The sequence below is a fragment of the Dysidea avara genome, chromosome 7, assembly GCF_963678975.1.
Source record: "Dysidea avara chromosome 7, odDysAvar1.4, whole genome shotgun sequence".
Lineage (NCBI taxonomy): Eukaryota > Metazoa > Porifera > Demospongiae > Dictyoceratida > Dysideidae > Dysidea > Dysidea avara.
The window spans coordinates 24,733,018-24,741,081 of NC_089278.1; the positions used below are offsets into that span (position 1 = coordinate 24,733,018).

At 37.2% G+C, this 8,064-nt stretch overlaps 1 pseudogene; it reads left to right on the forward strand.

Moving 5' to 3' along the window:
• The first annotated feature begins 7,252 nt into the window (after positions 1–7,252).
• On the forward strand, positions 7,253–7,786 carry LOC136261110 (valacyclovir hydrolase pseudogene; annotated as a pseudogene).
• The last annotated feature ends 278 nt before the right edge of the window (positions 7,787–8,064 follow it).

Below are 8,064 nucleotides of genomic sequence, written 5' to 3' on the forward strand. Positions count from 1 at the left end.
AAACTTCATATAAAATTCTCTATCACATTTCTCCTTAACTACTTTACCAATTTAATGCTGGAGTATATATGTATATGACTAGTAAGCATCATGCAAAATTTGGCAGAAATTTGTTATACTATAAAGTATAAAGTTATGTTGTACCATCCTATAGTTTTTTCCATGTATAAGCAAAGACTTAAGTTCTATTTATGCTGATTCTAGCTTTCTGTATATTTCCCACAGTTTCTGTATATTTGTGTGTGTGTGTGGTGTGTGTGTGTGTGTTGTGTGTGTGTGTGTGTGTGTGTGTGTGTGTGTGTGCGTGCGTGTGTGTGCGTGTCACTGTGTGTGTGTGTGTGTGTGTGTGCATGTCACTGTGTGTGTGTGTGTGTCACAGTGTGTGCGCACCTGTCACGGTGAGTGCATGCCACAGTGTGTGTGTGTGTCATGGTTTCTCTGTGTGTGCATGTCACTGTGTGTGTGTGTGTGTGTCACGGTTTCTCTGTGTGTGCATGCCACTGTGTGTGTGTGTGTGTGCGTGTGTGCATATAATATGTATCAGTATACAATATGTACCTGTAGAAGCACAAGTATATGACAATCAATAGTATATACATGTTATTGGCTTTGTTTAATCAAGTTATCTAACTGTGAGAAAAATTGCAGTAGACTCTACCACTATATAATAGATTTTCAAACTGGATAAATCTTAAATTATACCAGTTTACCACTTTGATAACTTCATTACAGTGGGATTAAAGGAAACCAGTAACATGTATATTAATTGTGTCAATCTATTGTGTATGTACAAATTTTCAAGGGATGTAAATTCATGAATTAACGGCCATGGACGTGAGAATTTTCAGTTTTATTTTGAAGATTACTTGTTGTCTACACACGTTACCCTGTCAATCGGTGGCATAGAATAATCAAAAAATTTAAATGCTTCATACAGCAAACCGTTGGCCAACTACAAAATTTACATCACGTGAATATTTGTACTATATGGTGTTTACTTGTATAGCATACTATGTTTGCGTATCACACAAGTACTCCTGTTATCTATCAGAGTTCATTACCTTTCCGCATCTGTTGTTATGTGAACAATGTATGCCATATGTTACAAATTAGTGGTGTTATTTCTTGCTAACTACCAGCTTCCATATATAACAGGACGGTATGTGTAGTCCCACATATACAGTAGTGAAAAATCACTTACACAGCAAATTCTCAAGTAGGTCGTAACTTGTTTCCCACACACATCACACTTTTATAAATTTTATTGTGCATGTGTGCCATATACATAGCAAAAACAACTTGTGTGTATCTATTTTATCAGCATACAAAACTTGAAGCACACAGTCAATCTGCATATATACTTATTTACACACACGCAAAAAGAGCACTGTGCCGGCAAACATGCATGCACATATTAGGCCACATAAACTTAACTATTAGTTTCTCATTCCTGCCATTTTCCTTACTGCATAAAGGATTCTGTACCACTGGTAGGTGAGTGCAGTCATCTAACACTTTTTAATGTTGGCACCTACGCACAGATAGAACAGTCTAAGAAAATTGAAAGTCTGAGTCATTTAGCAGCTAATTCAGTTCTCCAGATAAAGAAAATAAATAAACCCACCTTCTCACTCTGCTATGGAGAATGAAGAAACTAATAATTAAGTTTATGTGGCCTTACACATAAAATACAAACTGTATAGCAGGTTTTTTTGTAAGGAGAAATTTCCTTCTGTCTGTGAAAGTTTCGCCCACTAATAATTGTTAGCTGAGCTGGTTATTTAGTATCATATGGTACAGTAGTACTGTAAATTTGGTACAGTAGATCATGGAGGTTTGGGCTTTCTTGCTCAAAAATATCACCCAAAAACCAGCTTCACTTTTCCTTCATGACAGCTTGGCAGTATTGGTTCACATTTTTCTTTGATCCCTAATTCCAACATAAAATTCCTACTACTTGTAAACTATTATAGAGGTGTTGTACTAGTATAATGAGTTTTTTACTTGTAAAATTTTGTGAGATCAGTCATTTTCAAAAAAATTTGATGTCAAAAATAACCCACTATAACATGGTATGTAGAAAATGAAATTACATGACATTTGGTCTGGAACAAGCCAGAAGCATAACATTTCAAACTTTCTAGCTATTTAATGTGGGCAAATGTATCAAGTCACCACTGAACCTGGTTTCTGCATTCACCAGGGTTTAAATTCTTTACTGGCTTCCCTAATGGGTTAACAATATAAAGGTTGTTGTAGTACAAAATTATACTACAGAAGTTGAGGTTCACTTTAATGATGTTATTGAACTTTCTCAGGAGCTCTGATAAACAATATCCTATACATTAGTACCCACTGTGTAGCGGCTACTTCTACTGAACATCCACAATACTGGCCATGGATTTGTGGTTTAGAACTGACTCAGTAGTTAGCAGCCTACTACTGTAGTAAGTTATGGTTGCTCCTTGCACACCTTACCTGCTTATAGTTTAGCTGTTAAGCAAGGCGTCATGCAGTAAGCCAAAACAAGTGGGATTTTTAGTGTTTATGTGCACATTTTTGTGCTAGGCATGTATTAGAAAAGCCATAATATGCTTTTGTGGTTGAAATCAGATAAGTGTGTAGTACTTTTGTGGTTTTTCCTAGAAACTTTATTATAGAAATAACTAGATAGGTTTCTGTTGACCTGTTGAATATTTGCTGAGCCTTGCTAATAGTATTGAAAATAAATTTATTCAATTTGAGGAATAGTTTATAACCTTCTCACAGGTCTCTATAGTTACAAGGGTGGTGTGATATGGGTACCCATATTTTTTTCTGCATTCTTCACATTTTAGCTACATGTTTCTGATTCCCTGTATCACAGGCTTTAAGCCTTCTCACAGGTCCTTAGAGGGATAGCATTCACAGAATGATCAGTATAGCTACACATAATGCAGGTGAAAATGGAGGTGAAAATATTTGTATGTGTAATGCTAATCTTTCTGTATATTGTTTGTATCATTCACTTATACATGCCATGTTCCTAGGTGGCCATATATGTTTTTGTGGTTGAAATCAGAAATGTGTAGTACTTTTTTTGTTTTTCCTAGAAACTTGTTATAGAAATAACTAGACAGGTGTCTGTTGACCTGTAAAATATTTGCTGAGCCATACTAATAGTACTGAAAATAAATTTATCCATTTGAGGAATAGTTTATAACCTTCTCACAGGTCTCTATAGTATGATCCACAGTATGCACATGTTTTTGTGGTTGAAATCAGAAATGTGTAGTACTTTTTTTGTTTTTCCTAGAAACTTGTTATAGAAATAACTAGACAGGTGTCTGTTGACCTGTAAAATATTTGCTGAGCCATACTAATAGTACTGAAAATAAATTTATCCATTTGAGGAATAGTTTATAACCTTCTCACAGGTCTCTATAGTATGATCCACAGTATGCACATAATATGTAGGTGAAGAATTTTTGTATGTGTAATGCTAATCTTAATGGTATTGCTCTGTACATTGCTTGTATCATTCAAATATACCATGCCATGTTCCTAGGTGGTAGTGGCATTCCACAAGATCAGATATGTAGGTGGACTGTAGAGAAGTATTGCACTACAAATGGTTTCCTGAGATGATCACAGAATCACACTGTTGCCAAGCGTTGCATCACAATTCTTGATGTAATTGAGACAGTTAATACGTTGAACAGAATAGAACTTCATTGTTGGAACTGACAATCAGTTTGTGGTCTGAGAATTGATTATTATAGTCAAACAAGTGTATATGTGACCCAGTCTGGGAAAACCGGTCTTATCACCCATGCCAGCAGATTCAATTTTTTCACCAAGAACACAAGCCTACATGAATAAACTATCTAATTTCATAATCAAAATCAGCTAGAGTTGAGTGGTCTGTCTTTGCCGACTGCAGTCCAGTGGCAATCTGTAAGTGTGGTGTGGGGCTTTAATGGAACTATGGTCAGCCTGGGGATGGTTGTATGTGACTGTAAAGCTCTGTGGTATTGAATAAAGACCTGTGCAGTAAATTTCCTTTCATTTTAGCCAGTTTTGATACCTGAATGCCCCTAACTTGGCCTAATTCATTCCTATGCTATCCTTTTCAAACTTTTAAACAGCCTCTTACCCTTCTCCCGGGCCCCCACCTCCCTCCCCTTTGGAGCTTGCCCGATACAGTCAACCACCATTTAAAAACTATCTAAAATGGTGGGAAACTTAGCTGTTCGCTACTTACACAGTAAATGCTCTGGAAGGTAAGAAATTGGTGTAAAATGCGTGAAAAGTTGGTACACATATGGTACAGCTTTAATCCAACGTCGTTTGAGTAAGTTGCTCGCAATAACTTGATAATTAAGGGGCGTGGCTAACATTTCCTCACGAGTCTTCATCCCCCGAGTCATTGGATGAAGATTCATAAGCGAAACGGCTACCACACCCCTTAATTAGTGAGTTATTTAATGGCAAGCAAATTGCTCGAGCGATGTTGGATTAAAGCTGTACCAAAGCTTCAACCATTGGCAAGCTATATACAACACACTAATGATACTTTTAAACAGGTGATAAGACCCCTTTTCCCAGACTGGGTCACATATATGTTAGATTTAAAAGTGTCATGAAAGAAACAGGAATCTTTTATAAAGGAAACTTAACAAGAATGGTGCATGGGTTGTAGGAATGATTCAAAAACATAAACATAATAATACAATCACCTTTGACTTCAACATTATGACAGCAGGGGTGAGTAGTATATGAAGACCACAAATTATTAATTACATTGATGGTTGTAATTCCAAGAATTATAAAGGTACTTTCCCTGATGATGACAAAATTAATGTTGTGGCATGTGACATCAATATTATGGTTTGTATAAACATTAAACCAATGGATAATGAGATTACCCATCATACTAAGACTTAAATTATATATTACTTCCTTTGTGTGAAAATACGTTTTGTTTTGCTTTATTATACCTTGTACCCATTTTACAACCCACGATTCAACATGAGCTGTTTATCCTTTAATATGATCGAGCTTCGATATTAAAAGCGATTGCTGGCCACGCCTATGAGGCAAACCACTTAAAGGAATGAGCCATGAACCAGTACATACAGTAGGTAAATTGGTATAATTATGGTAGAAAAGCCTTGTAGTGGTTTAGACAACCCAACCACATGTAGCAAACGTGCAACTGAGACAGCAGCCACCCTATTACAGTATTAGGGCAGTCAGCTATGTAGCAAGTCACTATATTACAGCATTCAGCTATGCAATGTAGAGAATTCAGCTACATAACAAGTCACCCAGTAGAGGGTTCAACTATGCTACCAGTCACCCTGTAGAGAGTTGTTATTATTATTAATAATTGTTTACTGTGCAAAACCTCTTACAAAGAGTATATACAAGCACAGATAATAAATCAGCAAAATTAATTATGTGATTAATTGATGTTCAGCTAGTCTTGCTTTAAATTGGTCTAAACTTGAACAGGTGATGAGGTCGTTGGGTAAATTATTCCAAATCTTTATACTTGAAGGGAAGAATGAGTTAAGGTATGAGTTTACTCTTGTGTTTGGCTGTAACATCCTCATTGAATGACCTCGTAGAGAGTAGTTAGATGGAGCTGGTATGAGTATGGTATCAGTCGGTATATTTATTAATTGGTGCGTGATCTTAAACAATGTGATTGCTTTCAGCTGGTTTCTACAGTGAGCCAGAGGTGGCCAATTCAAATTTTGCAACACATTTGTGACACTTACATATGAAGAATAAGTTTAGCTACTCTACAAGCCACTAGCTCTGTAGCTACATTTACAGAGTTCAGCTACATGACAAATCACCCTGTAGAGAGTTCAGTTACATTACAAATCATCATTTAGAGATTTTAGCTACAAACAGCTCACCCTGTATAGAGAGTTCAGAATGTACAGTAGCTACTAGCTATGTTATATAGTTATCCACGTGTGTGGATGGTGCAGTATAAATGTGAAACATGGCTTGTGATCACGTATCTGAAACTAGCTAGCTTTTTTTTGTTTTATTTTTGCCTACCGACCAACCTATATTGTGCTGTAAAAATAATTCAAGCAGCAACTTTTCAAATAGGTATGGCCTAAGCTGCCACCTACAATAGCTACTGTGGTCTAGTCTTAACATCTGGTACAGCATTTTGATGGAATTTTATCATGAGTGAATAGCTACAAATTCAAATGTAAACATACAAATACTGATGCTCCGGATTCGTGCCACTTCTTTGGAACCCTTGTAATGGTTTGGAATAAAAAAACTGTCCTGCACTAGGACTCACGTGACTTCAATAATAGGAAAGTGTTCTGAGAAGCAAACAAGACACATAATATTGCACCGTACATCAGTTCCTGTGTAGCTAGCTATGTGATGCGAGGTATGAGGACACTGCTATGATCACAAACGGTAAGGTAAGTACAAAAGGCAAAAAACCTATAGAGGCACACACTGACACACACACACACACTATACTTACGCCTTGACCTACGCGGATTACGACTAGCTACAATGTATAAACGTAGCTAGCTAACCTCGGTTAAATCTTCAGCAGGCATAGATAGAATCTCCGGACAACCTGCATGGTGTCCGGAGGGTACACTATCTGTTCTTTGTTGCCGGACTATCCTAATTGATAAGCACCATACCAGCACGCAGGCGCAACTGGAAGGGCGGGGTAAAGGTTAATTTCAGTTGACCAGTATTTTTGTGCTACAGCCAAGATCATCTATTTGAAAAACAAGCCAGCCATCTAACTAGCTATAGGTAAGTGCATCATACGAATGCATACTCCTAGTCAGTCCTAGTGAAACCGGCACGCACATAAAGCTATACGTAGTCTATCGGGGCCGGGTCCATCACGTAGCTATAGCTATTGTACTCGGGGATCGTACTACATCGAACACTACCAGAGAACAGCCTATTATGGCTTGCCATAGCATACTCATGAAATCTCATAGACACTGCCTATGAAATTCGCTTCAAATACTAGACAATTTACGGGGCATTGCACCGCCTCGACATTTTCCTACGCCATGAAAATAGTAATCTGATGCTGAATCAACTTTCATGGCACATTTCATGGGTAATATTTATAAAACATAGCTAGGTGTATACATATTTCATGGTGTGGTTCTCTAGTAGTGGTCTTAACTAAGTCACTCAAGTGTAACAAATACCACTTTATTGCAGTACATTTTCTCTGGCATTAATCAATCGTGTAATGGCTGCAAGTAAGATACTGGTGAATGGAGTGGAACTGTATTACAAAACGAAGGGAAACGGATCTCATGCTATTGTGTGTATACCTGGTGCATTAGGAACCACTGAAGCTTTTGTTGATCAGTTTGACTATTATGGATCACGCTGTGGTGGAGAATTCACAATTATAACTTTTGACCCAAGAGGGTTTGGTAAATCAAGACCACCACAGAGAGAATTTACATTAGATTTTCATACGAGGGACGCTAAAGATACCAAAGGACTGATGGATGTACTGGGGATTAAACAATTTTCTGTGTTTGGGTGGAGTGATGGAGCAATGATAGGAATAATAGTTGCCTCTTTGTATCCGGAATCTGTCCGTAAACTAATAATCTGGGGAGGAAATACTTTTGTAGGTGAAGAAGATAAGAAACTATACATTAAATACAAGGACATTTCATTGTTAGATGCAGCTACACGTGAAAAAAAGTATCAGTTTATGGTGAAGAGTGTGCAACTGCCTACTGGAGTCAGTGGATCAATACAAATTTGAAGATTTATGAGTTGGGAGGTAACATCTGTAAAAATCACCTCAGCAATGTGAAAAGTCCGACGCTTGTTCTGCACGGAAAAAAAGATCCGGTAGTCCCAGAATACCATCCTGATTATATTGCTAACAATATTCCAAATTGTATAGTACACAAGTTTGAAGAGGCTGGTCATGGAATCCACAATAACCCAGATTTTGTAAATGATTTCAATCGTATTGCTGAAGAATTTTTGAAAAACTAGTTAAACATCTCCACACAATGTTTTTGAAAACATATAGCT